A 19865-nucleotide genomic window follows, 5' to 3' on the forward strand; every position below is an offset into this window, starting at 1 on the left:
ATAGGAAAAGATGTTCATCATCACGAGAAAAATACACATTAAAACCACAATGAGCTACACCCACTGGGATGACTAACATGAAAAGTACCAGCTGTTGGTGTCGACATTGAGCAATTGGTGGGGATGCACAAAGAGAAGGATAATAGACACTTTGGTAAAGTTTGGCAGTTTCCTACCAAGCTAAACATGCACTTAACCTCCAGAAATTCCTCCTCCAGGCATTTCACCAAGAGAAATAGAGCATATGTCTACACAAAGATCTAGGTGCAAATGTTCGCAAACTTTATTCATCACGCCAAACTCTGGGAACAAAGCATCAGCTGATGAATAGATACATTGTTGTCCTTCCTTAGAATGGAATGTGTCTCTTTAAATGGAATACAGCAACAAAAAGCAAAAACTATTAATATATGCAAAAATATGGGTGACTCTCAAAATAATTATGCTAAATGAAAGAAGCATGATATACTATACCACCTTATACTGCATGTAATTCTATTCATTTAATATTCTGGAAAGCCAAAACTAAAAGGAGAGAAATCAATTCTAGGATCTAAGAGCAGATGGAGAGAACTCACTATGAAGAAGCAGGAGGAATCCTTTTGAGATGAAAATGTTCTATATCCTCATTGTACTGGTCGTTACATGACTCTCTGCATGCATGCTAAGTCACTTCAGCCGTGTCTGACTCTTTGCAACCGCATCGACCCCATGGAGAAGGAAAACGGTAGCCATTTCCTACTTTATACATGACTCTGTAGATGTGTCAAATTTCACCAAACTTTACACTTCAAAGGAGTGAATTTTATTGGGAATGTAAGTAAATGAAACTTCAATGTATCTGATTTAAAACTATATATAATTTTTATATATATAGCTACCTTGCTCAACCCTAAATTTAATATGCCCCAACCACTTTCTTCATGAAATAGGAAGTTCTTCAAAGAAGTCAATACTGGCTGCATTTAATGACTTCATTAATTTGTCCATTCATTCATCCAATAGTTGTTTATATTATATTTACTATTTGCTGGGAACTGACCTAATGCTTAGGACACATCTATGGATAGAACCAAAGATACCTGCATTTAGGGAACTTACCTTCCAGACACAGGAAAATAGATTTTAAAAATAATGTCTACAAGAAGAAAAAGGAAATTCTATGCTACTCTTGTTGTTTAGTTGCTAAGTCATGTCTGACTCTCCAGACCCTATGGACCACAGCCCGCCAGGCTCCTCTGTCCATGGGATTTCCCAGGCAACAATACTGGAGTAGGTTGTCATTTCCTTCTCCAGAGGATCTTCCCGACCCAGGGATCAAACCTGATTCTCCCGTATTGCAAGCAAAATTCTTTACCACTGAGCCACCAGGGAAGCCCTCAAGCCTACTCCGGGTGATCCAAGAGAAAAAAGAGAAAAGAGGTGGAAATGATTAGGAGATATGGAATAAGCAGAAAAGAGGAGGCCTGTGTAGTGTCCGTAAATTCAGGCTTGTTGAGAAGGTGAGCTGTGCGCAAACACAGGAAGATTAGAAATTTAACAAAGGAAAAATCTGGCAGAACTTTTCAGGTGGACAGAACACTAAAGCAAAGTTCCCATAACAGCAGTGTGATGAAATCATTGAGAAACAATATGGAGACTGGTGTGGCTGGAAAGGAGTGGGGTGGGGGGAGGTGAAGAGGAGGAAGAAGGGGAGAAGAGGGAGGGGAGAGGGAGGAGGAGAGAGTTTTACAATGTAAGTTTTGTCCTCATTCAAGGAGGGTGAGGCCAGCAGAGCAGCAGAAGACTGCCATTAACAAGAGAGTGGTTTGGTTACTCCCAGCTCCCAAGGTGGGGGGTTCCCTGTACCACACAGAGGAAACCCAAGGGTCCAGCCAAGAGGCAGAAGGAGCTCGGGGGAAGCATAGACGAGAGCCCTGATTGTGATTTCCTAGGAAAAAGAACAGGCGAAGCAGGGTAAGCAGGCCTAGCATTGCTACGTTAATAATTCTGGCAGGCTTTGGGGTGCAGGGCTGTCCTGAGTTGTCTGGTTCTTGGCCTTGGGGTGAGCAGGATAGTTGGACAGTGGCCTGGAATGTAACAGCCTCGTAAGGTAGATGGCTGGAGTGTAGGTACCATTCGCTGGTTTGTATAAAGCAAGATGTGCTCACAGATGGTCTCTAAGGACTGGGGGGCCCTGGGAGGGCCATCTCTTCCTGATCATCAAGGCACTAGAAGCTAGAGCATCAAGAATACAGAAAGTTTTCCTCACTGTTTGGCTTCAGTGAAGGCTCAACCAATGACAGGCTCCAGGAAATGGGGTGGAGGAGGAGTGGAAGGATGGGTACTTCCCTGGTTCCATCTCTTCCAAGTTGCCACAGGCTGGCTGCATCTCTCCTCTGAAGGCCTCCACCCTTTAGGACAGCCGCTACCCTCTCCAGGTTCAGGTGCCCTCCCCATCCCTTGGCTCTTTACACCTGCTAACAGCTCTCACTTCTGCTTCCTTTGGGATCCAGAACAATTGCTGGTCTGTTTCCTTTAAACCCATCTTCTTTTTTTTTGCAAACAGGTTTTCTTTGTGTCCCCTCAATTATTTTATCTGAATGTACCACCTTCTTCCTGTTCAGACCCTGACTTTTACAAAGACCAAATTCATTCATGATGAGATTCAAGTAAGCACCCACTGGACAGATTTGTAAGTTGTCTCGTCTTGGTTCCCTAAAGGTAGTATGATGGACACACCCAAAAAAGTGTTGAGTGGCACTATATCTGACAAGTCATGATTTAATGTAGCCAATGCTTCATTTTCTCCCTAAGATCCATTCAGTTCTTAAGACTTCAGCACCAGTTCTTAAGACTAAGAACTAAGCATTCAGTTCTTAAGACTTCTTCATTTCAGTCACCAACATACTTTAACTTCTTGTTTATATTGGAGTATATCCAATTAACAATGTTGTGACAGTCTCGGGTGGATGGCAAAGCAGCTCCACCATACACATATGTGTATCCATTCTTCCCCAAACTCCCCCCACATCCAGGCTTCCACCTAACAGTGAACAGACTTGCCTGTGTCATCCACCACCATGTTTTAAAGCCATTTCACACTCACACACACAGCCCCCAAGATGTTTACTGTTGTTGTTTTATCACTCTGTATGAACTATCGACACCAGAGCAATAAAAAGAAATAATAAAGTCAAGTTGCGAGATGAGCAGCTAAGCACTCCCACAAGCTAACCTCTCTATACCTGTAACTGAGACTTACACCTCAGCAATATTACACATGATTTACACATCATAGACCATCAGAGGTGCTGACAACCAGGCCAGGCCCTGACTATAATGATCATGAATGCAAACAGCCTCATGGACCACTTTGTGAATCAATGTGTCATCTCCAGGCAGGGGTGGCCTATAAAACAGTATCACCAGATGGATTCGTTGAGCATGACATCCTCTAATAACAAATTCTCAAAGCATGCACTATTTTTATTTCCATTTTCAAAGGAGGAAATGAAGAAACACACAGGTTAAGAAATTACCCAAATTCACAGAATTAATAAGTGTTAGAGCTGGGGTAGGATAGAATAATGGATCTTAGATATAAACCAGTAAGTAAATGGTGAGATGAATCTTCCATTAAAGACGGAGTCCTCCATTAAAGTCCTCCTTGCTAAAGATGATGCTGGAAAGGACCCTGATGCTGGGAAAGATTGAGAGCAGGAGGAAAGGGGGGTGACAGAGGATGAGATGGTTGGATGGCATCACTGACTCAATAGACATGAATCTGAGCAAAACTCCAGGAGACAGTGAAGGACAAGGAAGCCTGGCATGCTGCGGTCCACGGGGTCTCAAAGAGTCAGACATAACTTAGTGACTGAACAGCAACAGAGATTAAATGGCCAATCGTGTGTCCTCCTCAGACTCCATTTCCACATACAGGAAAGAGATCATAAAAGTGACAATATATAATGCTGTTGTAATGAACTGCACAAAATGAGAAAATGAAAGTGAAGTACTTGGTTTGGTAAATTTTACAGACTACCATTTTCTTAGGTTTCTGGAAATATCTGTCAAATGCAATTGTTTTCATTAGAGCGTTAACATCTTAATTATTGTTTCTCAATGTTGTCTCCAAGATAGCAAAATAAAGCATCCATTTCTTCTACATTATAATAAAAAGCTATAAAACCCACATAGAAGAGGCTATTTTTAATTCTTCAACTTTCATAACAAATGTACATCCAAATGCAAATTTCAACCAGGGCCAGGGAAAAAAATTATGTTTCAGAGGTTCCCCAGAGGTGAAAAACCAAACTTTCCTCGGATGTGCCTGGTGGAAAATTTGAACCCCACCCTGAAGAATCTCAATGTGTTGGGTTGTATCCTACCCTAAAGCCACACTCAGAAGAACAGGGGCCAGAGCAGCTCATGACATTATAGGAAATCCGGCATCTTCCTTGCAACATATTCTTGTTTCTCATCCAGTTTTACTATACCTAGTAGGTAAGATTTAGGGTGAAATCTACTATTATTTATTGAAGTGGAGTGATGGAAAATATCATGAATTCACATGGATTAAAAGCATGTGCTAAGTCACTTCACTTGTGTCCAACTCTGCAACCCCATGGACTGTAGCCCACCAGGCTCCTCCGTCCATGGGATTCTCCAGGCAAGAATACTAGAGTGGGTTGCTGTTTCCTCCTCCAGGAGGTCTTCCTGACCCAGGGATCAAACCCACGTCTCCTGCATTGGCAGTGGGTTCTTTGCCACCAGCAACACCTGGGAATGCCATGGTACCCGTGGTCCTACATGCAGGGCAGCAAAGGAGACACAGACATAAAGAACAGACTTTTGGACTCAGTGGGAGAAGGCGAGGGTGGGATGATTTGAGAGAATAGAACTGAAACATGTATATTACCATACATAAAATAGATGACCAGTGAAAGCTCGATGCATGAAGCAGGGCACCCAAAGCTGGTGCTCTGGGACAACCCAGAGGGATGGAATGGGGACGAAGGTGGGAGAGGGTTTCAGTATGGGGGGGACACATGTATACCTATGGCCAATTCATGTCGATGTATGGCAAAAATCATCACAATATTATAAGGTAATTATCCTCCAGTTAAAATAAACTAATTAAATTAAAACCATAGAGATTCCACAAAGTCAACAAATTCAATGTCCTATTTCACTCCCAAGGTGCATACACAGATATTGTAGCCCATTTTCTCCAATGGACACATGGTACAGGTAGTCTGGGAGAGAAGCCAGAGCATCCAACACTGAGGGCATCCTCTGTGACTCAATGCCCATCAAAACATGTCTCGTCCTGGCCCTCTGCCCACTGATGAACATCAGTGATTTTGCCAGTCACATAGCTATCCATGAGAGCTATCGAATCTTTTAAAAGCTTAAAGATACAGAAACATGGTACACATGTTTAGAATGTCAGCTATGTTTCATGGTCACTTAAAAACAATTTTATTATTTTTAAAAAGACATGAAAATATTATGGGCTATGACTCACAAGTCACATTAATTTTTATAAAGAAACAGAAAATTTTTGAAGAAATTCAGCTCTTGGTTCAGGTTTTTTAAGGCAGAACCCCCAGTCCCATAATGTCTAAGCTACGCGTTTCTCTCTTTTGACACTGGTTGCTGCTGCTACTGCTAAGTCACTTCAGTCGTGTCCAACTCTGTGTGACCCCATAGATGGAAGCCCACCAGGCTCCCCGTTCCCTGGGATTCTCCAGGCAAGAACACTGGAGTGGGTGGCCATTTCCTTCTCCAATGTGTGAAAGTGAAAAGTGAAAGTAAAGTCGCTCAGTCGTGTCCGACCCCTAGTGACCCCACGGACTGCAGCCTATACCAGGCTCCTCCATCCATGGGATTTTCTAGGCAAGAGTACTGGAGTGGCTTGCCATTGCCTTCTCTACCATTGACACTGGTAGTTTAATGATAATTAAAGGACTCATTCTACAAGGCAGATGATAGCACCCTGTGTTAGTTATGGAATGTTAGGAGGCTTTGCCATTGAAGTCTTTCTCTAATAGTGCCTAATAATGCCACTAACTTCTTGTATGTGCTGCATAAGATTATATGTAGAAGAGCATTTCTATAGTTAGCTAACCCAAAGACATGAAGTTTTTTATTCAAAATGAGCATGTGGAATAGGAGAAGGGGAGAACATGCTGAGAGTACCAAGCCTATTCCATTGTTTGGATGTCAATTTCAAGGTAGCAGTGAGATGCAGGTTCTAGAGAGTGAAAGAATAAGTAATGAGGACTCTATGTTAACTTGCCCATTTTAACCCAAAACTGTTTCCCATCGACACACACAAAGACACACACATACACACAGTCACTAAAAATTGCAGAATAAAGAAACTGATTTAAAAAATCAAAACTAAAATACTCTCTGAAGTTTTGACCACCAGATAACGAATAATATAATAGTCTATACAAGAGAAGGAAATGGCAACCCATTCCAGTACTCTTGCCTGGAAAATTCCATGAATGGAGGAGCCTGGTCCACAGGATTGCAGAGAGTCGGACATGACTGAGCAACTTCACTTCAGCTTCAGCATCAGTCCTTCCTTCAGAATAGTTCTACTGTACCACTTATTTGGGCTCCCTGGGTGGCGCTAGTGGTAAAAAAAAAAAAAAACCCGCCTATCAATGCAGGAGACATAGGAGACATGGGTTTGGTCCCTGGGTTGGGAAGATCCCCTAGGTCGGGAAGATCCCCTGAGGAGGGCATGGCAACACACTCCACTATTCTTGCCTGGAGAATCACATGAACAGAGGGGACTGGTGTGCTACAGTCCATAGGGTCACAAAAAGTCAGACATGACTGAAGACATTTCCCCAGCACTCACACAATACCACCTGTTTATCTTCATGTCAGATCATGACCTTAAAAATCAAGACATCAAACAGTTAATGAGAAAACAGACACAAGTTTGAAGGGATAATTCAGCAAATTAATCCTTTCATTTCCAAATGTTTAACTCAATATAATGAGTGACATAAACTAAAATTCTGTTCATATTTTATATACTACTATTCAGTTTCAACTAAATAAATTTTTGTTATAAGAACTTAAAAGGTCTTATTACAAAAACTTAAAGATATGATTTTAAAACCAGTATCATTAGTTTGGGACGCTCTAAGTTGTTTTGTATGTATACTTGAGGTGTACCTGCTGAATTTGTCTTGGAATACATGTTCCAGTGTCTTATTTCTCTGTCGTTTGAAGAGTTACCAGCCTGGAGAGTTTTTTTTAAGCCTTGAATCTTGAAAAATGTCATTTCCTTATCATCATCATTAACAGCCTTGTAATTTTTAGGTAAGAGTATTCTCTCAGGGCTTTCTGAGCACTGGGAGCTGGTTCATGAGATTGGTGGAAGGTGTAACTTACTTGGTAACAGTACTTTTCTAACTCCGAATCTGTGACCATATTGCGGAAGTTTGCAAGTCTCCTGTCATACTTTTTCTTTTTATTTCATTGTTTTCTGACATGCACACACAGCAGAGAACTGTACACATGGTTTCCTATATTATCTAGCTCTTCTTGTTCTATTCTGCTCATAATGAAATTCAAATTGTATTCAAGAGCTCATTCTCTAGCACGAGAATTTTTAAGAGGAAACTAACCTCCAAGTCTTAACTCTGCCATTATTCCCTAAAAAGGCAAGACACTATTAGATTCACTTTATTTAATTATGCCTTCTCCAACCCAGTAAAACATTAATGTCTCTAATAACAAAGTACAGGATGGATATTTCCAAAGAGAACCTCTGGATGCTAGACTTCTGGGTGTCAAGTCTGTTAAGTGGCTATTCTTTCAAGGTTAAAACTTGCTGTTCTTGTTTATGAGATATTTTAAGAGCTGCATTCTTCCATCTAACTTTTAAATACATACTCAAAAGCCACCATGTGCTGTTACTGGAGCCTTAGACTCAGAAGCAATGTAATATTTAATATTCTAAGAGGCGAGCTGTATCAGTTCAGTTACTCAGTTGTGTCCGACTTTTTGCGACTCCATGGAATGCAGCACACCAGGCCTCCCTGTCCATTACCAACTCCTGGAGCTTATACAAACTCATGTCCATTGAGTCGGTGATGCCATCCAACCATCTCATCCTCTGTGGGGGAGTTATATAATGTACAAATAAATAAAATAATTTTGGATAGCAATAAGTGCAATGAAATTAAAAGACGCTTGCCCCTTGGAAGAAAAGCTAGGACAAACCTAGACAGCGTATTAAAAAGCAGAGACATCACTTTGTCCACAAAGGTCTGTATAGTCAAAGCTCTGGTTTTTCCAGTAGTCAGGTCCAGATGTGAGAGTTAGACCATAAAGAAGGCTGAGTGCTGAAAAATTGATGCTTTCAAATTGTGGTGCTGGAGAAGACTCTTGAGAGTCCCTTGGACAGCAAGGAGATCAAACCAGTCAACCCCTAGAGGAAATCAACCCTGAATATTCATTGGAAGGACTGATGCTGAAGCTCCACTATTTTGGCTACCTGATGCATAGACCTGACTCATTGGAAAAGGCCCTAATGCTGGGAAAGATTGAGGGCAGGAGGAGAAGGGGACGACAGAGGATGAGATGGTTGGATGCCATCACTGACTCAATGGACATGAGTTTGAGCAATCTCCAGGAGATAGTGAAGGGCAGGGAAACCTGGCATACTGCAGTCCATGGGGTCACAAAGAATTGGACATGACTTAGCAACTGAACAAAAACAAGTTGCAATGAAGAAGTATCAAATAAATGACATGCTAGTGAGTGACTGAGTGGAAATGGCTACAGAAGTTCTCTCTGAGAAACTGACATTTGAGCTGAGAATCAAACAAGGATCCAATCATGCAAAAGTCTAAGGGAACTGGGTCTGGGCAGAAAGAGGAGAAAGAGCAGGAAGAACATAACTGGCATGGCCAAGGAATAGGAAACAAGCCAAGTAAATGAGGAGTAAGAGAGCAGTAAAGATGTTGGAGAACTAGTCCCAGGGCAGAACACCGGCAACCTGGAATTTTTTTTCTAAGAACCATGAGAGGTCATCAGAAAATCAGAAGAATACCATGATCTATTTTTATTTTTCCAGAGAAATTACCCTGACTTTTAAAATTTTTATTCATTTGAAAGTGTACTCAAGAGGACAAGAGTTGCAGAAGCCAATAGTTGTCCATGTGAAATAACCCTGTACTAGGCTCTAGTAGGAACGTCATCCAAGATTATGCTTTCCAAAGGCAAGGCCATGTTAGAACAACCTGGCAAGTTTTAGAGCCATTAAAAACACAGATTTCCAGGCCTTACTTCTTCAAGTTTCTGATTCTGGCCTAGGGTTGAAGCCAAGACTCTGTATTTAAAATATCTCCCCAGATGTCTCTGAGGCACAACCCTGCTTAAAAACCCCTGATCTGGGCTTCCCTGGTGGCTGGGTGGTAAAGAATCTGCCTGTCAATGCAGGAGACATGGGTTCGACCCCTGGTCCAGGAAGATCCCACATGCTGTGGAGCAACCAAGCCCATAGGCCACAAGTAATGAGTCCCTGCTCCACAATAAGAAAAGCCGCCTCAACGAGAATCCAACGCACAGCAACGAAGAATAGCCCCCAATCGCCGCAACCAGAGAAGATCCCACACAGCAAAGAAGACCCAGCACAGTCAAAATAAAATAAAATAAATAAAAATTATTAAAAAAAAAAACCTTATCTAAGCCACCTCTACCTAAGAATGGTTGAGAAAATTAAAGGCCAAATAAAATTTCCATATTAAAAAACTGTACAATGAATACCCATTTTTAAAATAATATGTTTTTCTATGGTTACCAAAGGGTAAGAAGGATAAATTATGAGTTTGGTATTAACAGATACATACTGCTATATATAAAACAGACAAACAACAAGGACCTGCTGTGTAACACAGGGAACTATACTCAATATCTTGTAACAATGAACAATGTAAAAGGATCTGAAAAAGAATGCATACATGTATAATTGAATCACTTTGCTGTATACCTGAAACCAACCACTATATATAAATAAAGAAAAGTTCAATGTTAAAAAAATCAATTTTCTCACAATTATTTTTCATAACATGGAAGGGAATCAGTGTTATTTATGGATAAGAACACAGATACTGAAATATTCCCTTTGATATTCCTTCTGTTCAGGGAGGCCTGGCGTGCTGTGATTCATGGGGTCGCGGAGAGTCGGACACGACTGAGCGACTGAACTGAACTGAACTGAACTGTTCAGTATTTGTCACCTGCAACCTCTCTTAAAGCTAGTCAATGCAGGGAAAGACAAATGTCACATGGTATCAGTTACTTGTGAAATCTAAAATATGAAACAAATGAACTTATGTACAAAACAGAAACAGACTCACAGACATACAGAACTGAGGTATGTTTACCAAAGGAGAAAATAGGGTGGGCCAATAAAGTAGAAGTTTGGGAATTGACATATACACACTACTATATACATAAAACAGAGAAGGCAATGGCAAGCCACTCCAGTACTCTTGCCTGGAAAATCCCATGGATGGAGGAGCCTGGTAAGCTGCAGTCCGTGGGGTTGCTAAGGGTCAGACACGACTGAGCGACTTTACTTCCACTTTTCACTTTCACACATTGAAGAAGGAAATGGCAACCCACTCCAGTGTTCTTGCCTGGAGAATCCCAGGGAAGGGGGAGCCTGGTGGGCTTCCGTCTATGGGGTCACAGAGAGTCGGACACAACTGAAGTGACTTAGCAGTAGCAGTAGTAGCATATACATAAAATAGATGAACAGCAAGGACTTATTGCATAGAACAGGGAACTATACTCAGTATCTTGTAATGATATAAATAGAAAAGAATCTGAAAAACATATGCACTTAAAACTGGGTCAATTTGCTGCATACCTGAAACACAACACTGTAAATCAACTATACTTCAATAGAAAGAATTAAATTTTATAAAGCTTCTATGCTGTGTGTTTGGCAGTCCATCTTAACTGTCTCTTACTTCAACACTGCTTGGGCAAACAGACCCAGGGATGTCCCTTGCTCCAGCCTCCCATCACCCTTCAACCTTTAATTTGGTTGCAACCTTCAGAATCAGCTAGTCAGCTCTCCTGGAACACTTAGACCAGCCAATGCCATTTTTTGAGCTTAATTCATTACCGATCAACCATGAGCTCCCAGATTCATCAGAATTATTCTACCCAGCAGAAGCCATGGTCATCCACCACCTCGTGGGCCTGCATCTGCAAGCCTCCTACACCTACCTCTCTCTGGACTTCTATTTCAACCACAACAACGTGGCTCTGGAGCCATGGGCCATTATTTCCAGGAATTGGCCAAGAAGAAGCACCAGGGCACCATACATCTCTTGAAAATGTAAAACCAACATGGTGGCCATGCCCTCTACCAGGATGTGCAGAAGCCATCTCAAGATGACTGGGGTAAAAACCCAGGATGTGATGGAGACCACCCTTCTCATGGAGAAGAAACTGGACCAAGCCCTTTTGGATCCACAAGACCTGGGTTCTCCCTGTGCAGACTCAACCTCTGTGACTTCCTGCAGAGACACGCCCTAGATGAGCAAGTGAAACTTATCAAGAGGATGGGCACCACTTGGAACAACCTCCGCAGGCTGGCTGGTCCCCAAGCCAGGCTGGGTGAGTAGTTCTTCCAAAGGTTCACCCTCCAACACAACTAGGAGCCACTGGAGCCCAGAGGCTTTTAAGAAGCACCCCCTAATGTCGAGGCTTCTGCCTGAAGCCCCTATCTACAGCCACTCAGTGGCTTTTTAACATCCTGGAGCCCTCTCTCAAGCCTTGGACCAAATGGAAACAATAAAACTTTTTGCAGCAAAATGAAAAAAGAAGCTTCTATGCTTATCTTTGTTACTTTCATCTTCCTGCCACTTTGCCAGAGGCATCTTAATTAGACCCAATGTCAGTCTACTTTTTGTGTGTGCCAATTTTCTTACCACATGCTGATGAAGTAAAACTGAGAAATAAAGTTAATTTTGACCCCCAAAAATCTTTTTTCTAAGCTGGTCAGTTTATTTCCTCCTTTACACACAGTCTATACAGAGTTGCACCCAAAAATTTAGGTTTCTATTGGCCTTTAACCTAACGTTCAGCCTCACTGCTACTTCGTTTTCTGGTTTCCTTTGATCGTCCTTTACACACTTCTTCAGGACATGCATTCTAAGCACGGCGTTCCTTGGTTACTTCAGGCTAATAACTTTTCTGCTCCTCTAATTAATTCTGAAGTACCACACAGGGTTTTGCCTCCTGCAGCCGACCTGGCCATTTGTGTTTATCATTTCCTCCTCTCCTGGCAAACTCAGCAGTCTCCACCTAACCTACCTTCAGCCTCCTTGGTGGATCCAAGTGCTGGGTAAGTTGAAAGAATTAGGTCCGAGATTTCCCTTGGAATTCTTCAGGCAAGAATACTGGAGTGGGTTGTGATTTCCTTCTCCAGGGGACCTTCCCAACCCAGGGATCAAACCCGCGTCTCTCACATCTCTCGTATTGGCAGGCGGGTTCTTTACCACCAGCACCATCTGGGAAGCCCAGAACCCAAATAATGACCTCTCAACTTACTGGTTTTTCTGAGCCTGAGTCAGAATCCTCACCATGCCCGAGGAGTAAGGTGACATCACTTCTAAACATCAGAGGAGTCAGAACCACCTGACTGGACAAGTCTCCACTTTCCTCCCCTCACTCTCATTAACCAACCTGGGTGTGGTTCTCTTAGGAAATGTCAGAACTGATTTTGTGTGGCTTCTGTAACCCGCCGCGTTTTTTCATCTTCCCCTACTGGCAGAGTTTATAAGAGACAGACTGGGACCTGGGACCCTTTGCTGCAGTGTTGGCACCTGGACCAACATCTCCTCCAGTAACAAAATACGAAGAAACTACAGGAAATAAAAATAACTGCATACACGCACACGCTCAGTTGCTTCAGTCACGTCTGACTCTGCGACCCCGTGGACTGTAGTCCACCAGGCTCTTCTGTCCATGAGATTCTCCAGGCAAGAACACTGGAGTGGGTTGCCAAGCCTTCCTCCAGGGGATCTTCCTGACCCAGGGATCGCACCCAGGTCTCTTGCATTTCCTGCATTGGCAGGCAGATTCTTTTACCACTGTGCAACCTGGGAAGCCTCAAGACCATGGAGATCTTCCTAGAAACAGGAGACGGTGAAATATCCTTCTCACAGAGTAGTGGTTTTCAACCGCGGTTATATTGGTTTGGCCAAAAGGTTAATTTTCCACAAATTTTCCCTTTCATAAGATGTTACAAACCTTTAAGCCAACCCAATACCACCTTCTGCTGGACACTGTAGAAGCTTGCAGGGGTGTTTTTGTTTTTTTCACTGAATTAAAGCTGAATGGAGAAGGAAATGGCAACCCACTCCAGTGTTCTTGCCTGGAGAATCCCAGGGATGGGGGAGCCTGATGGGCTGCCGTCTATGGGGTCACACAGAGTCGGACACGACTGAAGTCACTCAGCAGCAGCAGAGTAAAGTTGAATTAGAGCATTGTGTCACTTTCAGGTCTACAGCAAGGTGAATCCACTATACATACATTCTCAGATCATTTTCCATGATAGGTTACTATATTAAACACAGTTCTCTATGCTCTACAGTTAATCCTTATTGCACACTGGTTCAAGATAATGGATGTGCACTCATTTCCTACTGCCAGAGCACCAAAATCAGAACTAGCTGTTGAACAGGAAGACACTAGAACTCACCAAAAAAAGACACCCACATCCAAGGACAAAGGAGAAGCCGAAATGAAACAGTAGGTAGGAGGGGCATAATCACAATAAAATCAAATCCCATACCTGCTGTGTTGGCAACCCACAAGCGGGAGAACAGTAATACCAAAGAAGTTCTCTCACTGTTGTGAAGGTTGTAGGCCCCACATCAGGCTCCCCAGCCCAGGGATCTGGCCAAGAACTGGGAATCCTCAGGGAATCTGACTTTGAAGGCCAGTGGGATCTGATTACAAGACCCTCACAGGACTGGGGGAAACAGAGACTCCACTCCTGGAGGGCACAAACAAAACTCTGTGCACTGGACTCAGGGGAAAGAAACACTGACCCCGTGGGAGATAGAGCCAGACCTACCTATGAGTGTTTGAGGGTCTCCTGCAGAGGTGTGGGTTGGCAGTGGCCAACCTCAGGGACAGGGCACTGGTAACAGCAGTCCTGGGAGATACATGCTGGCGTTAAGTCCTCTTGGAGGTTGCCAATAGCCCTACCAAGGAGTACGTCAAGGTTGTATACTGTCACCCAGCTTATTTAATTTATATGCAGAGTACATCATGAGAAACCCTGGGCTGGAAGAAGCACAAGCTGGAATCAAGATTGCCGGGAGAAATAGCAATAACCTCAGATATGCAGATGACACCACCTTTATGGCAGAAAGTGAAGAGGAACTCAAAAGCCTCTTGATGAAAGTGAAAGAGGAGAGTGAAAAGGTTGGCTTGAAGCTCAACATTCAGAAAACAAAGATCATGGCATCTGGTCCCATCACTTCATGGGAAATGGATGGGGAAACAGTGGAAACAGTGTCAGACTTTATTTTTGGGGGCTCCAAAATCACTTCAGATGCTGATTGCAGCCATGAAATTAAAAGACGCTTACTCCTTGGAAGGAAAGTTATGACCAACCTAGATAGTATATTGAAGAGCAGAGATATTACTTCTCCAACAAAGGTCTGTCTAGTCAAGGCTATGGTTTTTCCCGTGGTCATATATGGATGTGAGAGTTGGACTGTGAAGAAAGCTGATCGCCGAAGAATTGATGCTTTTGAACTGTGGTGTTGGAGAAGACTCTTGAGAGTCCCTTGGACTGCAAGGAGATCCAACCAGTCCATTCTGAAGGAGATCGATCCTGGGTGTTCATTGGAAGGACTGATGCTAAAGCTGAAACTGCAATACTTTGGCCACCTCATGCAACGAGTTGACTCACTGGAAAAGACTCTGATGCTGGGAGGGATTGGGAGCAGGAGGAGACGGGGACGACAGAGAATGAGATGGCTGGATGGCATCACTGACTCGATGGACATGAGTTTGAGTGAACTCCGGGAATTGGTGAAGGACAGGGAGGCCTGGCATGCTGTGATTCATGGGGTCGCAAAGAGTCGGACACGACTAAGCGACTGAACTGAACTGAACTGAGAGCCTGTAGACTCCAGGACTGGGTGGCCTCAGGTCAAACAACTAATAGGGAGGGAGCTCATCCTCACCCATCAACAGACAATTGGATTAAAGTTTTACTGAGCACAGTCCTGCCCACCAGAGCAAAACCCAGTTTTCCCCATAGCTGTCCTTCAGGAAGCTTGCACAGGCCTCTTAATCCTCATCCACCAGAGGGCAGACAGAAGTAAACCCTTGTTGCTTATCTATTGCTGCTCATGTAAAGCAGTTTGTGTCTGTTAATTACATGTCCAGTTGCCAAATCCCGTCGGACTCTTTGGGAACCCATGGGGAGCTGCACACCAGGCTTCTCTGTCTTCCACTGTCTCCCAGGGTTTGCTTAAATTCACATCCATAGAGTCTGTGGTGTTATCTACCTCTGCTAATTCCGTACTCCTAATTTATTCCTCCCCCTCTTCTCTCTTTGATAACCATAAATTCATTTTCTACACCTGTGAGTCTGTTTCTGTCTTGTATATAGATTCATGTGTATTAGTTTTTCAGATTCCACATACAAGTGACATCATGCAATATTTGTCTTTCTCTGATTTATTCCACTCAGGATGATAATCTCTAGGTCCATCCATGTTGCCGCAAATGGCAATATCTTATTGGGCTTCCCTGGTGGCTCAGCTGGTAAAGAATCCACCTGCAATGCAGGAGACCTGGGTTCAATCCCTGGTTTAGGAAGATCCCCTGGAGAAGAGAACGGCTACCCACTCCAGTATTCTGGAGAATTCCATGGAATCGCAAGGAGTCAGACACAACTGAGCAATTTTCACTTTCACTTTATTCTTTATCATGGCTGAGTAATATTCCACAGTATATATCTTCTTAAGCCAACCCTCTCCTTTGACTATGACAAAAGCCAGACAGCACTACCAGCCTTTAGCGGTGAAGCTCGGGGGAGGGGAACGATGCTTTATGACCCGCAGTGTGAAGAATACTCCTGCCCAACAAAAATTTGCTCCATGTCCTGCAGTACGTTTAAATGTCCCACAGAACAGTGAGCACAAGTGAAAACGCTGTTTGTAAGTTTCCAATTCTAGAGTCTAAGTCTATTTTACATTTAAATTAGTGTTTTGTACAGTTTTAATATAAAATGAATTATGCAACGATACAATTATGAAGTGAAATAAGGAAATGTGCTCCTCTGATTTGTTGGAAACTTCAGGAGCTCTTGGTTGTTTCATGAAGTCACCTTACCAGTAATTGTGCCACTTCTGGTATTTGAATCAGCTCTCTCAACATCACCTTAGAACTGTCCACTAGCAGCGATTCTATGTTTGGGGACATCACGGCATCACCTGGCCACTTCACCCTGCTTTCCAGAGCAGTGGTGCCTGTGTGTTTCCATATAAAATACACATTTTATTGTGAATGTCTTCCTCAGATTTTCCCCTTATCTTACATTAGAACATCATACTGATTTTTTAAAATATTTTACATGTGGTTAAGTTATATTAGATGTGAATTTTATTTCAGTTAAAGGCAGTGTTATGAAAAACCACCACTTCTGGTGGCTCAGACAGTAAAGAGTCTGCCTACAATGCATCCTGGGTCAGGAAGGTTCCCTGGAGAAGGGAATGGCTACACACTCTAGTATTCTTGCCTGTAAAACCCCATGGGCAGAGGAGCCTGGCAGGCAACAGTCCATACAGTCGCAAGGAGTCAAACACAACTGTGCAACTTTCACTGTCACTTAGTGTTATAAAAAGGAGCCCTTGTACAGTAAGATTGGGAATGTCTTCCCTAGATGTAAGGCTCCCTATTAACAGACTTCGTAAAACTCAAATAAGCCCAATCTGCCACCTCCCTACCCAACACTCACTCACTCACTCACTTGGCGCCCAGTTGTGTCTGACTCCAGGCGACCCCACACACTGCAGCCCACCAGGTTCCTCTCTCTGTTCATGGAATTCTCCAGGCAAGCATACTGCAGCGGGTTGCCATTCCCTTCTCCAAGGGATCTTCCTGACCCAGAGATCGGACTTGGTTTCCAGCATTACAGGCAAATTCTTTACTATTTAAGCCACCAGGGAAGACCCTGCACTAGTAGCAAAAAAGCCTGCTGGTGACAAAACCTTCTTATACCAAATACAACAACAGTTCTGATTATTCAAACGCCTATGGTGCACCAGGCCCCGTGCCACACACTTTCCATGTATCATGTCTAACCCTCAGCTCGCCAAGAGAGGTAGTATTTATTATGAGCTCTATTTTACAGGCAGAAAATACACACAGCACAAAGGCCACTGAGGTCACACAAGTCGATTGATCCAAGTCAATCAAATTCGGGAAAGGCTACTCACTCCAGTATTCTGGCTCTGAGAATTCCATGGACTGTATAGTCCATGGGGTCGCAAAGAGTCAGACACGATTGAGCAACTTTCACTTCACTTCACTTCAATCAAATTCCAGTGTCTTTGACTTTGCCGAAGACAGATGGGTCAGAATTCAAAACTGGAGAGTTGGTAAGTAGCCAGGAAAAGCCATGCTCAATTTGGCTGAATTAACTGTGGAAAAATGAAAGCAAAGAACAAACAGGACACTTGTCACCACCTATTGCCTTCACCCAGACATTCAGACTCTCACTCAAGCACCCACAGTTTCCACCCCACCTCAGGTTTTCAGCAACAGCAATTGAAAAGTGGCTTGTCTGAACTGAAATGTGCTAGACATGTCAAATGCATATCAAATTGCTAAGACTGGGCACAGCAAAAAGGACAGTGAAATATCTCATCACTTGCTGTTCTTCAGTTACTAAGTCGTGTTGACTCTCTGCAATCCCATGGACTGCAGCACACCAGGCTTCCCTGTCCTTCATTATCTGCTGGAGTTTACTCAAATTCATGTCCGTTGAGTTGGTGATGCCATCCAACCACCTCATCCTCTGTCATCCCCTTCTCCTCCTGCCCTCAATCTTTCCCAGCATCAGGGTCTTTTCCAATGAATCAGCTCTTCACATCAGGTAGCCAAAGTATTGAAGCTTCAGCTTCAGCATCAGTCCTTCTGATGAATATTCAGGGCTGATTTCCTTCAGACCATACATCTCATAAATAATTTTATGTACATTAAATATATTTATATATTCTCATGATAATGTTTTTGGATATACTGTAAAAAGTAGATTAAAATCCATTTCACTTATTTCTTATTATCAAAGTTTCTAATGAGACTATGAAGTTTTCTTTTTTTTTTTTTCAGTTAAAAGTATTTTTATTGAAAAAGCACAAATGCAAAGAAATGAACAGAGGAAAATTTAAGCGTCGAACCTGGACTGGTCACTTATGATAATATAGATGCTACAATTCCATTCTCCCCAATCATTCCACCTTCACCCTCTCCCACAGAGTCCCAAATTGCAGTGGACAGAGCTGAGATGGATGACTTTTCTGTTGGTCAGTATCCTTTCCCTGCAACACAGGAATCTGCAGAAGCTCGGAGTCTAGGGTAGCTCCTTCTGGGAGTGACCACTCAGGCCACTGAAAGCAGCAGGAGAAAAGCATGGGTGTGTGGGGAGGGCAAGGTCAGCAGAAGTTCCTGCACATTTTCATTGTGTCCCTTTGGTCACTCAGATCATGGGGACCACATGTTCACTCCCTATTTATTACTATTATCTCTATCCCATATGCTTCTCACAACTGCCAGCACATGGGAGCAGTAGGCAAAATCTGGAACAAAAGCTGTGTTTAAATACACGTGTAAAGAAAAGTCAAAATATTTGGCATATTACCTAAATATGATATTGTTTATATTTACAGACAGCAAAGAAGGTAGCTGGTAGTTCTGTGGAAACCCAGACAAGCAGCATGAGCTCATCACAGACTGAAAGCACTAGCAATGGTTTCCATACAAGCGACTGAAAGGCAGGGGAATGATGTCTGTGATCTCACAAGATCAGACATACCCTCAACTTCTGTACTGTGATCAAGTACTAATTGCAAAATCCACACAAACAAACACAGAAAGGAAACTGAATTGAGAGAACTGGACTACAGATGTCAAGATTTTACTTACACTTATTAGTTGACCGAAATATCAAGTTAAAAAAGAGAAAGCTTATAGACAAAGCATGTGTACCAGATCAGTGTCTGTTAATAGAATTATTCATTATTTCTTATATTTCCTAACTGTGAAATATGACATGCTTTTGGGGAGGGAAAGAGAGAGGGGGAGGATTAGAGGAGAGAGGGAAGAAGGAAGGAAGGAAGAGGAGGAGGCAGTAGGGAGGGAGGCAGAGGGAAACTTCAGTTAAAAATGTCCAAAATGTATCATTGTCTGTTGTGGTTTCCTCCCATCACAAGTCATATCCTTTAGAGAAACTCAACACACCTGTCTGATACACAAGACCTGGCCATGCCAGAAAGAACAAAGAAGAGCCTCTCATAATTATGTGGACAACGGTGTGAAGCCACTATTTCAACTACTTGGCTCGGGTCTCTGAGCTCATTACTGGGCACATGCCCATGAGGACCATTTGAGAGTCTTCTGCTGAGCCAGCTAAGCTGGCTGAAATCATACAGACTGTTGTTGTTTACTCGATAAGTTGTGGTTGACTCTTTTGCGACCTCGTGGACTGTAGCCCGCCAGCCTCCTCTGACCATGGGATTTCTCAGGCAAGAACACCAGAGTGGATTGCCATTTCCTTCTCCAGGGGATTTTCCCAGATCAGA

This window comes from Moschus berezovskii, chromosome 28 (genome assembly GCF_049115385.1).
Source record: "Moschus berezovskii isolate FMDL1 chromosome 28, NW_MosBer_1.0, whole genome shotgun sequence".
NCBI classification, from domain to species: domain Eukaryota; kingdom Metazoa; phylum Chordata; class Mammalia; order Artiodactyla; family Moschidae; genus Moschus; species Moschus berezovskii.